At 43.6% G+C, this 20,463-nt stretch overlaps 2 protein-coding genes across 8 annotated transcripts in view; one reads left to right on the top strand and one right to left on the bottom strand.

Moving 5' to 3' along the window:
* B3GNT5 (UDP-GlcNAc:betaGal beta-1,3-N-acetylglucosaminyltransferase 5) overlaps positions 1-9,947 on the bottom strand; it is a 29,713-nt gene extending 19,766 nt beyond the window's left edge. Inside the window, exon 1 of the mRNA XM_089675589.1 lies at positions 9,847-9,947. The gene's annotated coding sequence lies outside the window, so the exon portion shown is untranslated. The remainder of the gene's footprint in view (positions 1-9,846) is intronic.
* MCF2L2 (MCF.2 cell line derived transforming sequence-like 2) overlaps positions 1-20,463 on the top strand; it is a 371,113-nt gene that overhangs the window by 234,506 nt on the left and 116,144 nt on the right. The gene's annotated exons all lie outside the window — the stretch shown is intronic.

Here is a 20,463-nt window from a genome sequence, read left to right as displayed (position 1 = left end):
CATTTTGCCCAAAATTTATGAAGAAATTCTTGATTTTTAAAAAATGTTTAGTTGGAAGTTTTATAGCAGAAAGTGAAAAATATTTTTTTTATTTAAATTTTCGGATCTTTTTTTGTTTATATCGAAAAAAATTAAAAACCCAGTGGTGACCAAATACCATCAAAAGAAAGCTATTTGTGTGGAAAACAAATTATATACATTTTGCTTGGGTACATGCAATTACCAGTTAAAGTAGCACAGTGCTGTAGAACAAAAAATGGCCTGGTCATGAAGGGGGGGGTTAAAGCTTTCCGAGCTGTAGTGGTTTAAGAATTCAAACACAAGTTAACATTGTTTTTTTCTTTAGTCTAAAGAAGGTAAAAAAGTTTGTTGGTTTCATAAAAACCAGCAGGTGTTGCAGTCGAACAGATATTTCCTAGTTTATAAAAAAAGAGGAAGTACGAAAATGTGCTGGGGAGAGTGTTAAAATAACACTAAATGTTCCATACAAAAATGGTATTCTAAGCCATCATAATGCCCTACACATCCACACTTTAACAGAATCTGCACACATAATTTACATACCAGTTTCCTTTTTACTCTGAGCACTAGAGACTTTTTTCCCTTCATTTTATGTTCCCGTTTACAAGCAGTGCACATAAACTGTGGTTCTATGAATTGCTTCTACAAACTACAAATCCCAGAAACCAATGTACCTGCGTTCCCATTTTATGAAGGAGAGGTCACTTATGCCGTTACTTGCCAGCACTAGCTGTGTAGGCACACAATACTGTAGCTCATCCCAGGAGTAAGCAGAGGAAGATGGGGTATGTTCCCACATTCAATGAAACCATGTAGTCTGAATGTAGCCACCCCAACAAGAGAAGTTGAAGCACATCAGATTTGAAATCTAGACAAACAAGGAGACAATAAATGTACAGTGGGGCAAAAAAGTATTTAGTCAGCCACCAATTGTGCAAGTTCTCCCACTTAAAAAGATGAGAGAGGCCTGTAATTGGCATCATAGGTAGACCTCAACTATGAGAGACAAAATGAGAAAAAAAATCCAGACAATCACATTGGCTGATTTGGAAAGAATTTTTTACAAATTATGGTGGAAAATAAGTATTTGGTCACCTACAAACAAGCAAGATTTCTGGCTCTCACAGACCTGTACCTTCTTCTTTAAGAGGCTCCTCTGTCCTGCACTCATTACCTGTATCAATGGCACCTGTTTGAACTTGTTATCAGTATAAAAGACACCTGTCCACAACCTCAAACAGTCACACTCCAATCTCCACTATGGTGAAGACCAAAGAATTGTCGAAGGACACCAGAAACAAAATTGTAGACCTGCACCAGGCTGGGAAGACTGTATCTGCAATAGGCAAGCAGCTTGGTGTGAACAAATCAACTGTGGGAGCAATAATTAGAAAATGGAAGACATACAAGACCACTGATAATCTCCCTCGATCTGGGGCTCCACGCAAGATCTCACCCCGTGGGGTCAAAATGATCACAAGAACGGTGAGCAAAAATCCCAGGACCACACGGGGGGACCTAGTGAATGACCTGCAGAGAGCTGGGACCAATGTAACAAAGGCTACCATCAGTAACACACTACGCCACCAGGGACTCAGATCCTGCAGTGCCAGACGTGTCCCCCTGCTTAAGCCAGTACATGTCCGGGCCCGTCTGAAGTTTGCTAGAGAGCATTTGGATGATCCAGAAGAGGATTGGGAAAATGTCATATGGTCAGATGAAACCAAAATAGAACTGTTTGGTAGAAACACAACTTGTCATGTTTGGAGGATAGAGAATGCTGAGTTGCATCCAAAGAACACCATACCTACTGTGAAGCATGGGGGTGGCAACATCATGCTTTGGGGCCGTTTCTCCACAAAGGGACCAGGACGACTGATCCATGTACAGGACAGAATGAATGGGGCCATGTATCATGAGATTTTGAGTGCAAACCTCCTTCCATCAGCAAGGGCATTGAAGATGAAACGTGGCTGGGTCTTCCAACATGACAATGACCCCAAACATACTGCCCGGGCAATGAAGGAGTGGCTTCTTAAGAAGCATTTCAAGGCCCTGGAGTAGCCTAGCCAGTCTCCAGATCTCAACCCCATAGAAAACCTTTGGAGGGAGTTGAAAGTCCTTGTTGCCCAGCGACAGCCCCAAAACATCACTGCTCTAGAGGAGATCTGCATGGAGGAATGAGCCAACATACCAGCAACAGTGTGTGCCAACCTTGTGAAGACTTACAGGAAACGTTTGACCTCTGTCATTGCCAACAAAGGATATATAACAAAGTATTGAGATGAACTTTTGATATTGACCAAATACTTATTTTCCACCATAATTTGCAAATAAATTCTTTCCAAATCAGCCAATGTGATTGTCTGGATTTGTTTTCTCATTTTCTCTCTCATAGTTGAGGTCTACCTATGATGCCAATTACAGGCCTCTCTCATCTTTGTAAGCGGGAAAACTTGCACAATTGGTGGCTGACTAAATACTTTTTTGCCCCACTGTACATAGCCAAACGTTTAATAAGGAACAGTTAAAACCCATGTAGGATTAATTTTTTGATATCACCATTTCTTCAGAGAGATTTACCTTCACTTCCTGTCCTAGAGACAAGAGGAAGCAAGAGAAATGCTCTTTCAAATGAGCAACATCCACATGGGCAGTTAAACGCTGCCTCTGGACACAGCATCACTTCATGCTATGGCCACATACAAGCTGCAGCCAGTTTAAATGCAACCAAAACTCCACAATAATGCTGACACTGTATGCACACAGGTTGCAGCCAGGGTGAGTCAGAGGTTTTGTTTGCATGCAACCAAGTACAAATCTGACAGCCGACACTGACAGCTGCTGCTGCTTGCACACAGTGTGTACAGACAGCATTTAGATACAGCAGCAAAAATCTACTGATTCTTGCCAGTGGCCACCCCTGGTAATGTGGATATAGCTTATGATAGTTGTCACAGCAATGTGGTGTCCTCATTTGAAGATTTTCTCCTACTTCTTGTTTTTATGACTGTTAAATGTTTGATTTTCCTGTCTTGGCAACAGTGGTCACCAGACAACTAGCTTTAGCCCCGGTTCACACTGGTGCGGCTTTGAGGTTGCACTACTTCATCTCTATTTCCAAGCCGCACATCAGTGCAATTTGCACGGTCGATTTCATTGCAGCTTGCGACTTCATATAACAGACGTCTATACAAGTTGCAATGAAATCAGCAAAAAGTAGTGCAGGAACCTTTTTCATAATCACTGTGACATGAGTTGTGGCGACATGAATGGTTCAATTGCCGACGATGGGGTACAACTTGTCATGCAATTTGGAACTGTCAAATCGCATGACAAGTTGCACCGGTGTGAACCGGGGTTTAAAGTAAAAGAAAAAAGCACTACAATCGCCCACCTTTTAAATTGTGCCTCCTCATTTCCTGCATAGTTACTGATTTTTGTTTCTCCCCAGAGATCATCCGGTCACAAAGACCCAGCGAATGATCCTGTGTGTCTGGTGCACCTGAATTCTTTCATGGTCCACGTTGCCTTGAAATTATGGAATCCAGCAGGATGATGTCAGTGCTTTAAAGTGGTTGTAAAGGCACAAGGTTTTATACCTTCATGCAGTCTATGTATGAAGGTATAAAACATGTGTAGCAGCCTCCGCCCACCAAACACTTACCTGAGCCCCATCCCGATCCAGTGATTGGCCGAGGCAGCAAATGGCTCCTGCTGCTGTCAATCACAGACAGTGAGCTAATCAGGAGAAGGCTGGGGCAGGGCAGAGCCATGGCCTTGTGTGTGAATGGACACAGAGCCGGGGCTCGGGAACAAGTTGCTTGCTGTGGGGGCACTTGACAGAAGGAAGGGGCCAGGAGTGCCAGCAGGGGACCCACGAGGTACATTTGGGCTGCTCTGTGCAAAACCACTACACAGAGCAGGTAAGCATCATGTTATTAAAAAAAAATAAACCCCAAACCACAAGACTTTAGTATCACTTTAAGGATGGCACTGCACAGACACACTTGCAAGAGTTTTGCAGTCAAAACTTGGAAAATGTTTTAAAAAATAGTTACATTGAGATCTATTAGTAACGGTGTGAAGGTGCCTACACACAGTCCAATGTCTGACTACTGTACAAGAGAAAGTGTTTACATTGAGATCTATTAGTAACTGTATGAAGGTGCCTGCACACAGTCCAATGTGACTACTGTACTCTGTACTGTACAAGAGAAAGTGTTTACATTGAGATCTATTAGTACCTGTATGAAGGTGGCCTGCACACAGTCCAATGTGACTACTGTACAAGAGAAAGTGTTTACATTGAGATCTATTAGTAACGGTGTGAAGGTGCCTACACACAGTCCAATGTGACTACTGTACTCTGTACTGTACAAGAGAAAGTGTTTACATTGAGATCTATTAGTACCTGTATGAAGGTGGCCTGCACACAGTCCAATGTGACTACTGTACAAGAGAAAGTGTTTACATTGAGATCTATTAGTAACGGTGTGAAGGTGCCTACACACAGTCCAATGTGACTACTGTACTCTGTACTGTACAAGAGAAAGTGTTTACATTGAGATCTATTAGTAACGGTGTGAAGGTGCCTACACACAGTCCAATGTGACTACTGTACTCTGTACTGTACAAGAGAAAGTGTTTACATTGAGATCTATTAGTAACGGTGTGAAGGTACCTACACACAGTCCAATGTGACTACTGTACTATGTACTGTACAAGAGAAAGTGTTTACATTGAGATCTATTAGTACCTGTATGAAGGCGGCCTGCACACAGTCCAATGTGACTACTGTACAAGACAAAGTGTTTACATTGAGATCTATTAGTACCTGTATGAAGGTGGCCTGCATACAGTCCAATGTGACTACTGTACACTGTACTGTACAATTAACAGAAAGTGTTTACATTGAGATTAGTAACTGTATGAAGGTGGCCTGCACACAGTCCAATGTGACTACTGCGCTCTGTACTGTACAATTACCAGAAAGTGTTTACATTGAGATCTATTAGTAATGGTATGGAGCACATCTTAAACTGATGACACACAGGCAGTTTTCTTTCATTGGATTACACACTTGTTTTGTTACAGCAATTTGTTGCGATGAAAATTATAAGTGATTTTCTATGGAATTTCTAACAGTTGCATTTTGTTAAAGCAATCAAAAATTCATCAATGTTTTAGCTTAGCAGTACAATTATTAGCGACAATTGCTCTTAAAGGACAAGTTCAACTTTTGAAACAGGTTCCATTTTCCACCTGTATTTAGGGCCAGTTCACACTACTTGCGTTTCAGTTTTTTTCTGCATCCAAAACGCACAGAAAGTAGGTTATATGGTGGTCAATGTCATAGTTTACATCAGTGCTTGCAGTTCCAGTGCGTTCCGGTTACAGAAAAAAAAAGTAGAACAGGCTGCATTTTTTTTGCACAGAACTGTACTGGAATGCGGTAAAAATGCATCAAAACCACACTGGAACGCACATGTCCTTATTTAAATTGAAGAAAGAGGGAGAAATGTATAAAAAAATGCACTGGAACATGTCAAAAACGCATCCAAACACACCTGAACGCGTCAAAAACACACATGCAGAAACGCATCTAGAACGCATCTGGACTGCGGTTCTATAGTGTGAACCAGCCCTTAGGGTGGAACATATAACATGTTCCAGCAGCTGCAACTCCCTCTCTCCCTGTAACAGCAAGCAGGGGGATCTTCTCCCCACACCTGATGTCACTATTTGATCATACCGCAAAAACACGGGGCTTTGCCCACACAGCCGCATTATTCAGTTTCCTGTGAATGCACAAACTACAAGTACCGACAGCCACTGCAGCTGACGACTTGTAGTTCTGAATAGACTGTGAAGTTGCTCATGACTGGCCTCATACTTCATTCACAAGTCTGTCAGCCTGTAAATAGCAAGTATAAAAAAGGTACAGGCTGAAAGCTGCAGGGCTTATCTGCAGGAGTCTGGCATTGCACCTCTGATCCACTGATCATGGGTGCAATGCTGTAGAAAATCACCAGCAACTATAGTAGTTAAATCCCTAGCTACAAATAGCTGGCACTGGCAATTTGTAGCAGTGATTAATCTCTGTGAAATAAAAAAAGAAAAAAAAAAAAAAAAAAATCACCTTGGTGTCATCAGCCTAAGAGCAGTGGGTGGAGAACAGTGTTTGCCTTTCATTCTACTTTACCCAGATAAGACACAGACACCAATAAAATCCTGACAACTATTCTTCACTGTGTCCTAAACTGAAGAAAAAAAAAAACAAAGTTTTGGCTGTACATACACTTTCATCGGCTATTTGATTGGACAGGAATATAGGTAAAGTTGATCCAGGGAATATCTGATTGCCTCTCGGGGGATTAGGAAGGAATTTTTTCCCTGCAGGAGCAAATTGGATCATGCTTTGTTGGGTTTTTTGCCTTCCTGTGGATCAACTGTGGGTGTAGGATTAGAACTTTTTTTTTTTTTTTTTTTTTAATGGTTGAACTGGATGGACTTGTCTTTTTTCAGCTGGACTATGTAACCAAGTAATAAATCATTGATTCATGGGCTGTTTTAAAGAAGTGCTACACAAAATGTTTCCATGCTACATTAAGCTGGCCCCAAGCATTTTTTTTAAAGGCATTATCTATTATTTTTATGGCGTTGCATTTATAGGAGTTGGCTGTATGGTTACTGTGCCTTCCAGCACTTTTGAAAGCACTGCAATGGTGTAAGCCAGATTCACGGATATACATTCATTTTTCTTGCATACACATTCCCACTGCATTTAGCCTAAGATCGCACAACATTCTTGTGCAATTCACATGCAATTTGAGCCCGTTCATTTTGAAATTGCACTGCATCAAAGTAGTGAATGCACCAATTTTAGAAAAGCACAGCAACCAGATTGCTTTGTGCCATGTGATCCAGTGCAAGCAACCGCACTTTGTTCGCAACTTGCGTTTGGGGTGTCGTTAACATTGCACTGACACCTGCTGCAGATTGCAAAGGCAGTGTGATCTGTGGTAGACGTACACAGATTGCATGTTATCTGCACTGCATTCTAGTGTGAACTGGGGCTTAAAGTGGTTGTAAAATCCCCCCCACTACTTGTTTCTCCTTCCCCATCCCTAATTTACCTGTCTCCTCTCACAATCCAGTGTTGTCCTGTTTTCCCACTTTTATAGAAAAACCTGTGATGCAGTGTGGTTTACTGGCGTTGTGTGTCTGTGGAAGCACACAACCCGGATCAGGAGCACACATCCACAGATGCCCCCTCAGCACAAGACTTGCTATGGAGCTCTTGGAGAAAAGGAGGATCCGGCTGCTCTGTGCAATACCTTTCCACAGGGCAGGTAAGTATGACATGTTTTAGATCTTAATGAAAAATTAATTTAGTCTAATTACTTTAAATTTGTGTGTGTGGCATACTTTACTATTCCCTTTTAGATTGTTAGCTCTGATGAACAGGGCCCTCAGATTCCTCCTGTATTGAAGCTTTACTATCTACCCTCATGTTGTAAAGCACTGCATATGTTGCCACTATATAAAACCTGCAAAATAATAATTGCTTTAATAAGATGATCAACTGCATGTGGTGTAAACGAGACCTTGTGGTGGCCATAGATGCTGACCCTAGGTTCACACCTAAGGGCTCATTCACACTTGACTTTTTCCAACTCTCGCCCCTATAGTGTTTGACAAGCGTTGGTCCGGCGTTTGCAGAGCGTTTTTAACGTTCAACGCTCCGCAAACGCCACATGCGCGGTTTAGCAGTGGTTGCTAGGCGTTTGCCAAGCATTAAAAACGCCCCAAAAACGCCTATAATGAAGTTTAAATGGTGTGAACACTCTGCCAGGCGTTTGCGGAGCGGCACCATAGACTTGAATAGGAGTCTTCAACCAGAGGCTTCTGTTTTGCCACAATGTGACGCGGCGCTAACGCTCCCGTTTGAACAGCATCATGTGCTGCAATGTGCAGAATTTTCCCAAGCGTTTGGGAAATGGTAAAAACGCTTCCCAAACGCCTGTCTTCCGCTTGCTAACAAGGCTAGTGTGAACGTAGCCTAAGTGTTTTCTGCAGCGTTCTACAGAAACACAGTACAGTCCATTTAACATGATTTCCTATGGGACATGTTCACACCTGTGCGTTTTCACCAGGTGCGTTTTTTGGAAAGGGTCAGGGACTTTATTGAAAGCAAAAAGTTGCATTTTTGGTTCTATAGACTTCAATGGAAATGCTGCAGAAAAGTATGTATTGCATTTTTGATGAGTTTTAAATCTGCCTAGCAACAAGAAAAAAAATAAAACTGAACTCTCCCCCCCCCCCCCCAAAAAAAAATAAATAAAACGCGGCGAAAAAACGCAATGCAGAAATGGCTCAAACGCAACCTGCATAGGTGTGAACCTTGCCTTAAAATGTATTATCTGATTGACATGCAATGTGATCAAAACAACTGAACTGCCAAACAGGCATACCTTCCCTAGCAATCAATTTCCCCTTAGGTCACACCTATAGGGTTTTTTAGTGCATTTTGAAAAAACGCACTACAGTCCATTTAATGTGGTTTCCTATGAATCTAGTTCACATCTATGCATTTTGAGCATTTTTTGGAAAGGGTGAGGGACATTTTTCCCCGCAGCAGATTGTGTTTTGTGTATAATAGACTTCTATGGAGCATAAATACAGGTGTTGCGTTTTCTATGCATTTTGCAGGGGGAGGGGTTGGCCATTAGGAAAGTATGACAGTCTCTGGCACTCAAGTTGCATCAAAATCACACTACAAGAACAGAACTGTCATACTTTCCTAAACCAATTAAAAAAACAAAAGCAAAACAAAAAAACAAAACACATACAAGCAAAATGCATCAAAAACACATACAAAACGCTTGTTTAAAACCACAGAACGCGCCAGAAACACATCAACCACAACCCGCACAGATGTGAACCTAGCCTTAGATGAGATCAAACCAAGTTTTGCATTGATCAGCGACACTTAAGACTCTCACATTGGCATGTTGAAGGAAAGGTGGAGTCGCCGCAATTCTGCCTACACTTCAAAACTCGCTGTTAAAATGTGAAATCGCTGAGCAGCTTGTTCAGGTGCAATTCAATTTAATGGCACCTGAAAACACAGGGTTTTTTTGCATGATGCATCACCCAAAAGTACTGGATCCTTTTTGGAGCGGTGCACAATTTTATTTGTGCTAAGAATCTCCCCGCGTTTTTGGGTGTCGATGAGCAATTTCACATTTTAACAGTGTGGAAATCGTGAGCAGAATTGCAATTCAAAATTCCTATATGTGAACAGAGCATTGGATGGATCGGATGACGAAGGTGCATGGCGAAAACGGTTGTCATTGGTAACTTACGATCATATCCTCCAACTATGGACTGAACTCCTCTTCATGCGCCATATCAGTCAGTTGGGTATGAACGGATTATTCCGAAGGAATGAAGCTGTAATGAGAGGACTCCAGATCCCGGGCACTGTACACGTTGTCACCCTGTGTGGGCTCCTCTCCTCTCTATGGGGCAGTGATGAGGGTACAGGTGACAAGCTCCTCTCCAGGTGGGATGACGTCCTCCTCTGATCAGGTATGGTCACCTGTGGTTAGTTAGCAACGTGTTCAAACAGAGCCGGCTGAGCCTCCCATCCTCTCCAGACACTGACACCCCTTCCCCCCACTCTGTCCTATACAGAGAGCCTATGGAAAGACGCTCACCCCCCTGATAAAGCACACCTGACCGTCCTCCTCAACTCCCAACATTTCACTTCATGAACAGCCACAGCCACCACCAAACTACTCCCACAAAAAGTCTTACCGTAATGCGGGTGACGTGGTGTCCCGGTGAGAGGAGCGCTTCTCTCACAACTTTCCTTCCCTGCGACTACTGCCGACTGCCAGCTACACTGCAGCCGCCTCCTCACTCACTCATCCCACTACACGGAGCACGCCGTCACGTGACCCGGCCCTCACAGCCATACAAAGGTGCCGGGGGTATGAGGCGCCTGTGGAGGCTCTACAGTGTGTGGAACATCCCTATGAATGATTACAAACTGCTGTGTACTGATCAGGGGCGGACTGACAGCTCATGGGGCCCCTGGGCAATAGGGGATCATGGGGCCCCGTGTCCTTGCCCAAACTCAAAAAAGCCTATGAAAAAGGTACCAGGGGCATCTCATGGGGCCCCCTACTGACCCCAGGCCCTCGGGCAGTGTCCAAATGGTCAGTCCTCCCCTGGTACTGAGCTTATCAACAAAGGACACCCAGTCTATCAGTATTAGAATGCTAAAAGTGGTACCCAGCGGCAGGGCTGCTGTTAGAAACCACTGGGCTCCATACAACCAACATGATAGGTTCCCCCCTAAAAAAAATACAGTTTACTAGGCTTCAGTTACAAATGAACACAGTGAGTGATTGATACTGATCACTCATCGTGATCATTCAGGAAAGGAAGGGGCTGGTAAATGTGACAAATTTACCGGACCCTTCCCCATTCTCCATCCTGAAGCATCCTGTTGTGTGCTTGCAACTGCCGGTGATAAGGAGAGGAGGGAAGGCGGCAGCATTGAGGGGGTGAAGATACACGGTGGGGGGCTGGGCAGCAGGGGGAAATGTATTGTGCAGTGGGAGGGACATTACTGGAACCTATCCCCTGTATGACTCTCTCTGCAGCAGCAGAATACCAGTGGGAGGGAGGGAGAAGAAGCCAGTTTTTAGCTGCTGCAGAGGGAGACATACAGGGGAACGGTTCCAGTAATTGTCCACCACGCGCTGTGCTGATCACCCTCCCTGCCCACATCCGATTCACCCAGCTGCCAGGGCTCCCCTGCTGGCCTCAGCCCCATACAGGAGGACTAGTGGTACCCAGGGGCGGACTAACAACTCATGGGGCCCCTGTGGCCTTGCCCAAACTCAAAAAAGCCTATGAAAAAGGTACCAGGGGCATCTCATGGGGCCCCCTACTGACCCTGGGCCCTCGGGTAGTGCCCAAGTTTCCAAATGGTCAGTCTGCCCCTGGAGGTACCCCCTTATTCACTGCCCTGCCCAGCAGTGTATTTACTGTGAGGCCTTGGGTGGCACCGCTCCCCAGAAGAAGGGACCTGGTGAGGCACTGCCGAGGAGCTAGGGTTGCCACCTCATCCTTCCAAACGCATATAAATTACAAAACAGCGCGGCCGTTACGAGGCTCCACCCACACGGCCACGTCATTCATTCACAGACTTCCGTGAATGAATGAACTGCAAGTCCCGACGGCCTTAGCGGCTGTGGGCTTGTAGTTTCCAATAAACTACCTGTTTATTGAAGCTTCCTGTCATAGGGTTGCAACCTCATCCCTTTAAACCCGAACACACATTAATGAGGTTTTGAGGCTAATTTAATGCACATAAGGATCTAAGTGAGTTTAATTACAACTTTAATCAGCCACAGAACCCGTGTCATTAATGTGTTTGGTTTTAAAGGGATGAGTTGGCAACCCTATGCTGTCAGTATATCTGCTTGCTTGTACATCCCGCCCAGCAAGCAGATATTCTGACAGGCCTGCAGGAGACCTGCATGGCATCAGCCATCTATAAGCACTGGTGCAATGATTTACAGGCTTCTTTTTACAAAATAATAAATGTACCTTTTTTTACCTGCAAAAAAATTTGCATTTATTATTTTTGTCCAAAAGGTGAACTTATCTTTTAACCACTTGCCTACCGGGCACTTTTACCCCCTTCCTGCCCAGGCCAGTTTTCAGCTTTCAGCGCTGTCGCACTTCGAATGACAATTGCGCGGTCATGCATTGACAGGCATCACTGCTGGGCATTGACAGGCATCACTGCTGGGCACTGAAAGGCAGCACTCATATATGGCACTGATAGCGGCACTGATTGGAACTGTTAGGCAGCAGTGACTGGCACTGATTGGCACTGACATGTGACACTGATAGGTGTCATTGATAGTTGGCACTGAAAGGCAGCTCTGATGGCCACTGATATGTGGAATTGATGTGCACTAATGGGCACTGTAGGTGGCACTGATGGGGCTACACTGATCACTAGGGCACTGATCATCAGTGCCCTGATGATCAGTGTAGATGTCCCCTCTGAGGAATGCTGCTTACCGGCTCTCCTCTCTTCATGCACTGTCAGCCTGAGTAGAGGACTTCCTATAACCAGCATTTCCTGTTTACATGCAATCAGCTGTAATTGGACACAGCTGATCACATGACAGAGCCTGTGTCATCAGCTTTTTACTGTGATTGGTGATCCACTGTGTCCCGATTGCCGTGCGGCCCCAGGGCACACATGCGCAGTTAGAGTGGCAGGATGTCATATGACGTCCTCCCAGAACGAGAGCTGCTTCCCGCCCATCATTTCCTTATATGGCAGGCAGGAGGCGGTTAAAGGATCTCAGGAGGGTGCGCGCTGCTGGAGGGTGTGGGGATGGCCGGCTGCTCTTTTGTAATTCTGGAGAGATTAGGTTAGTGAATCGGGAGGTGAGGGGGTATATTTGTGGCGGTCAGTGGAGGGGGGTCAGGGTTGGTTATGGGGATGGCAGAGGGTAGTGGCACTGGGGGGCGGTGGTATCTCTGGTGCCTAGGACAGCACAAGAACTAAATCCACTGGTGGTACCTCTCAGGAATCAGCACTTAGGGATAAGAAAAAAACATTTAAGGTGGTTGTAAACCTCAGAAATGAAATGAGAACAAAGCATATCACTCTATAGTGTGTGCTTGTCTCAATCCAAAGCACTAATTTAGTGTCATTTCTGTCTGCTGCTTCCTTCCTCTGCTATCTGTATGAGTCAGGTCTTATGTGTTTTCCAGACACCAGGAAAAAGACGGTGACAGGAGGGCACAGCTTGTGATTGACAGCCTTAACTGTGTGAAGTGGGGTGTGTCCCTTCCCTCTAATCATTTCTCAGAGCTCTCTTCACAGATGTAATGCCAGCTCCCCACCCCCTGCTTTTCAGAGCTGAAAGATCCTGTATAAATTCTGCACTTTGAGTGGATATAAAGGAAAGTATGCTATAGATAATCAGGTACAACTTCATAACCTGAGGCAAGTCACCTCACTGGGTATAAGCAAGGGTTTGCAACCATTTTAATAGACAGTCAATTTTTTTTTGTTTCAATGGACGCCGCAACCCACCTTCCTCAAGCCTTCACCCAACTAAAACATCAACTGTCTAAGGCCTCATTTATACTTGCAAAAGGGGGGCGGGGGGTTCATCTGCACACGTTTACTGCTCCTTGACTGCTCCCCTTTTTGTGCTGAGACAGTGGCCAGAGGTTTGCACATGCCAGGCTACGATGCTTTGCTTCAAGACCATGGTACATGATCATGGCAGTACTAATATATACGATGTAGCGCTGAATTCACACAGAGAAATATATGTTAAAATTGGCTGAAACATATAAAAGTGTCCAAAATATTTAAAAAAGTGTTATCAAATCAGTATCGAGACTGTGTGTCCCATACACTGTGCAAGCACCCAAAAAGACGGTCCGTAAAATGCCCAACTTTATATATAAATATAGTGCTTCTTCAAGATCACCAGTGTCTTGGAATCGCTAACCAAATATTCACACAAGTCTCTTACCAGATGTAAATAACCACTCGAATGAAATGGTCAAACTCTGCTCAAAGGGTTAAATGCTTATTGTTTGCACCTCACCACCTCCACAATCTCACATCATAGAAGTGTTCTCAAAATATTGCCACATTAATAACATGGAGCATGTACAGCATTTGTAAGGTAATACTGTTTTAGAAGCTTCAATTTATTGTAACGCAAAGTGGACAATCCATAGTCATCTCATGAGTAATACCACTGCATGTGCTCCCAATTGGCAGACAGCGCTCGCCTGAACTCCAGAAGGTGTACGTGATGACGTCACGTCCTTAGGCCCCACCCACCATGTTTTATCGCAAACAACATCATCAGGGGACTGTGGCAGTAAATGGACCCTTAAACTGTATGTCAAGCCAATCATTTCTTTTTTGGAGTCAGGAAAGTTTATAACTCCTGTTGGGATTTTACTTAAATTCCTGTCTGTTAAAGACATTGTCACTGGGGCAAAAAGTGAGGAAAAAAAAATCCCCACAGAACAGTAAAAACCAGACATGGTTTCTATTTCTTCCCTGCACTATTCAAAACTAAGAAAAAAGTTTTTGGCTTGACATACAGTTTAACTCTGAATCTTGGGGACAGTACTATGAGTAGTAGGTGCTCTCTCTTAGCCCCAGTTCATACTACTGCAACTTTGCATGCGTCTTGCAACACAAAGTTGCATGAAAATTGACAACGCATGTATTTAAATTTCAACCATCCCAATCAATGTGACTCAAGTTGCAGCAACTTTTAAAAAGGTTCATGCACTACTTTCATGCAACTTTCATGCAACTTGAGTGCCATAGACTCAAGTCTCATAAAAGCCGCAAGCAAATTGAACTGCATAGGCGCACTGGAAATCACATCACAGTGGGGTCACAGCAGTGTAAACAGAGCCGTACTGAGAACACTTTTACACTTTAAAACAAAGAGCTTGTCTTACTCGTTTACACATGCTTCCACTTCAGTAAACATTAAAGCGCTTACTGCTTCAATATGCTTTTTTGATGTGTTTTTGATGATTATGTGAAGTTTCGGTGGTGCCTTGATGATGCTTTGGTGGTACTTTTTTGCAGCTGAAGCTTAGCAGATGCCCTGTGTGTGTGTTGATATCTCACACCTGCAATACCTCCAAAACAAAGCGAAGCTAAAGCTGGACAAAAACCTGTCAAAAGCTGCATGTGCTATAAGCGAGGTTTGTTATAGACTTCTATGATGGCTTTGAAGACACTTTGAAGCATCACAAAAGCGACATGGGGTATAATTTTTGAAGTGAAGCAAAGCAAATGCAACGTGTAAACAGGACTGTAAGCTTACCGTTTTATTTAGTGACGGGTGCTTTGACTGGCGTTCAGAGTGCTTTAGAGAAGTGTGTCCAATGCCTTGTTCTGAAGTTAGTCTAAACTAGGCCTAAACGAGCCCTAAAGGCTCATTTACACTTGCTTCGGTTTCAACACACATTAAACCGCCTACCGTTTCAACATGCTTCAATTATGCTTTTTTGAAGCTTTAATGAAACTTGGCAATTGCCCTGTTTGTGTTGATTTTCTGTTTGTTTTAAAGGGGCCCAGTAGAACCCTGGCTCAGTAGTACCTTCAGTCAGCAGATCCCCAGCTCATTAGTACCCCCAGCTCATTAGTACCCCTGTTCAGCAGATCCCCATGCCTATGATTTGGAATAGGATGTCTAAAAAGCTCATCTAGGAATTATGGTCAGGTGTCTACAAACTGACTGGGGGATCAGCAGAGCTGGAGGTTACTACTGAACGGGGGATCAGCAGAGCTGGGAGTTACTACTTGACGGGGTATCTGTAGAGCTGGAGGTTACTACCGAACAAGGGAGCAGCAGAGTTGGGGGTTACTACTGAACGAGGGATCAGCAGAGCTGAGAGTTACTACTTGGTGGGGAATCAGCAGAGCTGGAGGTTACTACCATACAGGGGAGCAGCAGAGCTGGGGGTTACTACTGAACGGGGGGTCAGCAGAACTGGGAGTTACTACTTGGTGGGGAATCAGCAGAGCTGGAGGTTACTACCATACAGGGGAGCAGCAGAGCTGGGGGTTACTACTGAACGGGGGGTCAGCAGAACTGGGAGTTACTACTTGGTGGGGAATCAGCAGAGCTGGAGGTTACTACCATACAGGGGAGCAGCAGAGCTGGGGGTTACTACTGAACGGGGGATCAGCAGTACTGGGAGTTACTACTTGGTGGGGCATTAGCAGAGCTGGGTATATTACTGAGCATGTGATCTGCTGAATGAGGGTACCAATGAGCTAGGAATCTGCTGAACAGGGGTACTAATGAGCTGGGAGTACTACTAAACCCCTTTAAAAGAAATAGAACATCAACACACACAGGGTATTTGCCAAGCCTCATTAAAACTTTAAAAAGCATAATTGAAGCATCACCTAAGCATTAAAAACACATAAAAAAGCTAGTTGACGCTGTAGGCGGTTTAATGTGTGTTAAAGTTGAAACAAGTATGAATGAGCCTAAGAGCTATATAAATCCTATATAATAATAACAATAAGAAGATAATTATACACAGCTAGGTCTTTGTTATATAATGCTGGCATGACCTTTTTGTGAGACAGTATACGACAGGCATTTGAAAAGGCAGCAAATGTAAAACTTCAGATGATTTATGACCCTGAATCTCAAGTTCAAGGGTCAGATTCAAAATAGGTAAAACAAGATTGAGAGTCATCGGGGAATATTCTTCCAGTGAATATTCACCCACGAGATTCCCTCCAAGACTACATGGGATTCATCCAACTGTTTCTGCCAACATTCACACAATTTATTACGCACGCAGCTGATGGTAGAATCTAATCAAACCTTGCAAAGTCTAATTTCATTTGAATGTTGAAAGTGTAGTGTAGGTTGTTTCTTGCTTCTGGAATCTTTGAGGGAATGTTTGGGTGAATCCTGGGAAATATTGGAATTTTCCTTATGTTAATCTGCTGACATGCTATTCAAATAGTGCTGAAACCTGGTTTATACACGCATAGCTTCAAACTGTCCCTGAATTTGAGGGATTGTCCCTCATATAGAACAAAGTCCCTTTGTCCCTCCTTCCTCCTCATTTGTCCCACATTTTGGTCTGATCTATATAGCTGTATATAAAATGCACTATTTATCTATCAAAAAGTGTTTTACAGTGCTAAACCTTTCATCCAATTTCTAAATTGCTGCATTTGTAAATTTCAAAAGCCAATATAAAGGAATAGTAGGGGTGAAAAAAAAGCACTTGTGGGTTAAACCAATTGTTTTTTTTGTATCATTCTCCTTTAAGGGGCATAGCATGGCTGTGTCCTATGCCTCCATGTGTTAAAACTATGCTGTGCTCCACTTAAATCTAAAGTAAACAAGCAACTAAATATGCACAAATCTTCCAACAAATTATTCAAGTGTCCACATCAAATCCGTGATTCTCTATAATCACTGTAGTGTAGTAATCGAGTGCTCCTCGGTTCACCTCTTGTGATTTTATGAAACCAACAGCTGTGCACCTCCACCAGTTGTGCTCTCACCTTGTATATATGACCAAACTGTTAAGTGAGGTCATATAAAGCATGTGTCCCTTTAATTGGACTGTGATGAGATGAGATTACTATCCAAAGGGTCTGGATCCCCTTCACTCCTCTAGTTGTCTTCCTCCATCAATTCAAATGCCAAGAAAAATAACCAAAACATAGTGCTTTATCCTTATAAAAAGCATTTATTTAATATAAACTGTATTCCACTCACATGTATAATATAATAATGCACTTTTTGCAAAGATCAATTGCTCCAAATTGCCGCTAATTATTTTAGCATGAACAGCCATCTGATACCTTTCTCACTGCTTGTCGAGCGTTGTGACATCGAAGTACACAGCAGTTGATTGAAAGAGGACTCAAGTAAGTAAAAATGCTGATGCATAAACATTTTTTTTTACCTTAATGCAAGGAATGCATTAATTTAAACCATGTAAACAGAAAAAATGCAGCGCTAATTAAAAAAACATACAGATGTAAGAAATAAAAGTCCACATAAGTCCTCAAATGAGTGAAATAAATTGCAAGAGAAGATTCTGATCTCATGAGCCGTCACCATACACCCCAAAAAATGAGCCCCTTACTGGACACTTTGAACATATAACACCAGTCAATAGGTGCAGTGTAATATGGAATCATTATGGCAGGTAATCTTCAATAGAAATCCTCTCCCAGATATAGGATGGTTCCTCCGCTTTATAGACCTCCAAAACTTGAAGAAACTCCCATCCGATAATCAAATAGAGAAAAAAGAACAAAAGCAACTCATGGTGCAGTAATTCATTAACATTTTGGCAGATTTATTACAAGATCTACATACATCAAGAATTTTAAAATAACCAGCATTGAATTGAAATTGTTTCAAACCAAATTTCACATCTTCTGACACCGATTAAGTCTTGCTTGCTGGAAGTATTTGAACTCAGCACCCCCGCCATCACCTCCTCACCGGTGGGAAACTCTCCCTTTTTTGCCCCATCCCCCTCTCAGCCCTCCCCCCCCACCTCATACATTCTTGTTTTCTGTACTTTATTTGGTTTTCTTGTCTTAGTAAACATTTCTATGCATTGTCCGTGAATATTGCAGAGTCTACTTCCTACCACAGCAGTGACTTAGACCACAGCCTGGTTCTTTGTATTCCTCACTTATGTTCTTGTTAATCTATGTTGTTTTAATGATGTACTCCACTGCTGCCATATTGAAATTCCACAACGTGATGCTGTATTTTCCCTGCCCTATCTAACCCCAATAAACAGAGTGTAACAGGAGTCACTTTGGGTGGGGGGCCCATGGAACCCAGCTCACTATAGAGAGGTGGGGAGACCCCTGTTTCAGCTCCCCATATCCCTCTTATGTGTAAATAACCTTGTGCCTGTTGGGGTACAGGGTGATCTGTCCTAATATTGGGGTGGGGGATTGTTGATTGTTTGATGCTATGTGGTTGCATCCCATTGTTCTATTGTGTTTCTGGCTTGGGAGCAAACTATTATGGGATGTATATGTTTATGTGTATTAGCTTAGTGGTGGGGGGTGTCTACAGCAGCCCTCCCTCCTGATGGGACTGTCTGTTGGTGTGTCTCTTGTTACTAAATGTAGATTTCCCCGCCCTGTGTGTCATTATGCAGGGAGGAGGGATTGTCCCTTGAGTGTATATATCTTGTATCTGTGTTAAAATAAACTAGTCTTCCTTCTGGCTTACTTCAAATCTGGTGTCGTCTGGACCTTGGGGTAACAATAGCCAGAATCACTGGTCTCGTGTTCTAGAGCCTGAGAAGCAGCTTCTTGACGGAAATACCCAGTTGTAGGTGTCTGGGGTCCGTTACACAGAGAATTTAAAAAAAAAATGCAAACACCTCAAAAGTTACTTTTTAGAAAGCACACCCCAGATAATATAATTTTTGCCAAAATTAATTGGAAATAAAAAAAAAACATGCTGGTATAAGGTGGGTAACATGGAGCTTGGTAATGGTGCACTAGATACAGAGCATATGGGCCAAACACAGAGAGAGAAGGTAGTAAAAGGGTTAATATACAGGACACATACAGTGGGAGGATGAAGATGAAGGGCATAGTGTGCTGGATATGAGAGCCTAATATACAGGTCACTCTGGAGATAAAATATATGGAGGGGGGAAGTTAAAAAAAATCTTTACCTGCATCTGCTGCTGCTTTGATGTGTACAGTAACCTAATGAATGAGGTTCAGGTCCAAGGTACAGGTCCACCTGAATTGGCTCTATACACAGAGTCTATGAACTAAGCTATCCAAGGCTCAGTTCACAGGCATTAGCGGGTGCACTGACCGATCTATGGCTATTTCTGCAATGCCAATTATTATTATTATTAGACAGGATTTATATAGCGCCAACGGTTTGCTCAGCACTTTACATTATAGTGGGAGACAATACAGTTCGATACAAGAGGGATTTGAGGGCCCTGCTCCTTGGAGCTTACAATCCAGGAGGGCGGGGTGAATGGTACAGTAGGTAGTCATTGTGGGGGATGGAGTGGTTGGAAGAGTAGAGGATTCCAGAATTAGCAGAGGGCGGGATAGGCTTCCCTGAAGAGAAAGTTTTACAGTGATCGCCGAAAGGCAACTAGAGTAGGTGATAATCTGATAGATTGGGGTAGGGAGTTCCAAAGGATGGGTGATGCCCTGGAAAAGTCTTGGAGATGAGCATGGGAGGAGGAGATAAGGGAGCTAGAGAGTAAGAGGTCTTGCGAGGAGTGGAGTGTGCGGTTTGGGTGATATTTAGAGATAAGATCAGTTATGTAAATTGGGGCAGTGTTGTGGATGGCTTTATATGTCATTGTTAGAGTTTTGAATTTTATCCGTTGGGCAACTGGGAGCCAGTGGAGGGATTGGCAGAGAGGGGAGGCAGATACGGAACGGTTAGTGAGGTGGATGAGTCTGGCAGCAGCGTTCATTATAGACTGGAGGGGGGATAGTCTACGATGAGGTAGGCCAATGAGGAGGGAGTTACAGTAGTCGAGGCATGATATGACAAGGGAGTGAATATGTTGCTTAGTGGTTTCCAGGGTTAGGAATGGTCGTATCTTGGAGATGTTGTGGAGGTGAAGTCTACATGATTTTGTCAGCGATTGGATCTGGGGCTGGAAGGACAGTTGGGAGTCTAGGAATATACCTAGTACCCTGGCGTGAGGGGATGGACTGAGGATGGAGTTAGCTTAGTTTTGGAGAGGTTGAGTTTGAGGAAGTGGAGTGACATGCAAGCCGATATGTCACTTAGTAGGCTAGCGATGCGGGTGGAAACTGAAGGGGTGAGGTGAGGGGTA

Source organism: Staurois parvus, unplaced genomic scaffold, assembly GCF_062004578.1.
Source record: "Staurois parvus isolate SC_StPar_1 unplaced genomic scaffold, SC_StPar_1.0 ptg000155l, whole genome shotgun sequence".
Lineage (NCBI taxonomy): Eukaryota > Metazoa > Chordata > Amphibia > Anura > Ranidae > Staurois > Staurois parvus.
This window is presented reverse-complemented; position numbering and strand designations above follow the sequence as displayed.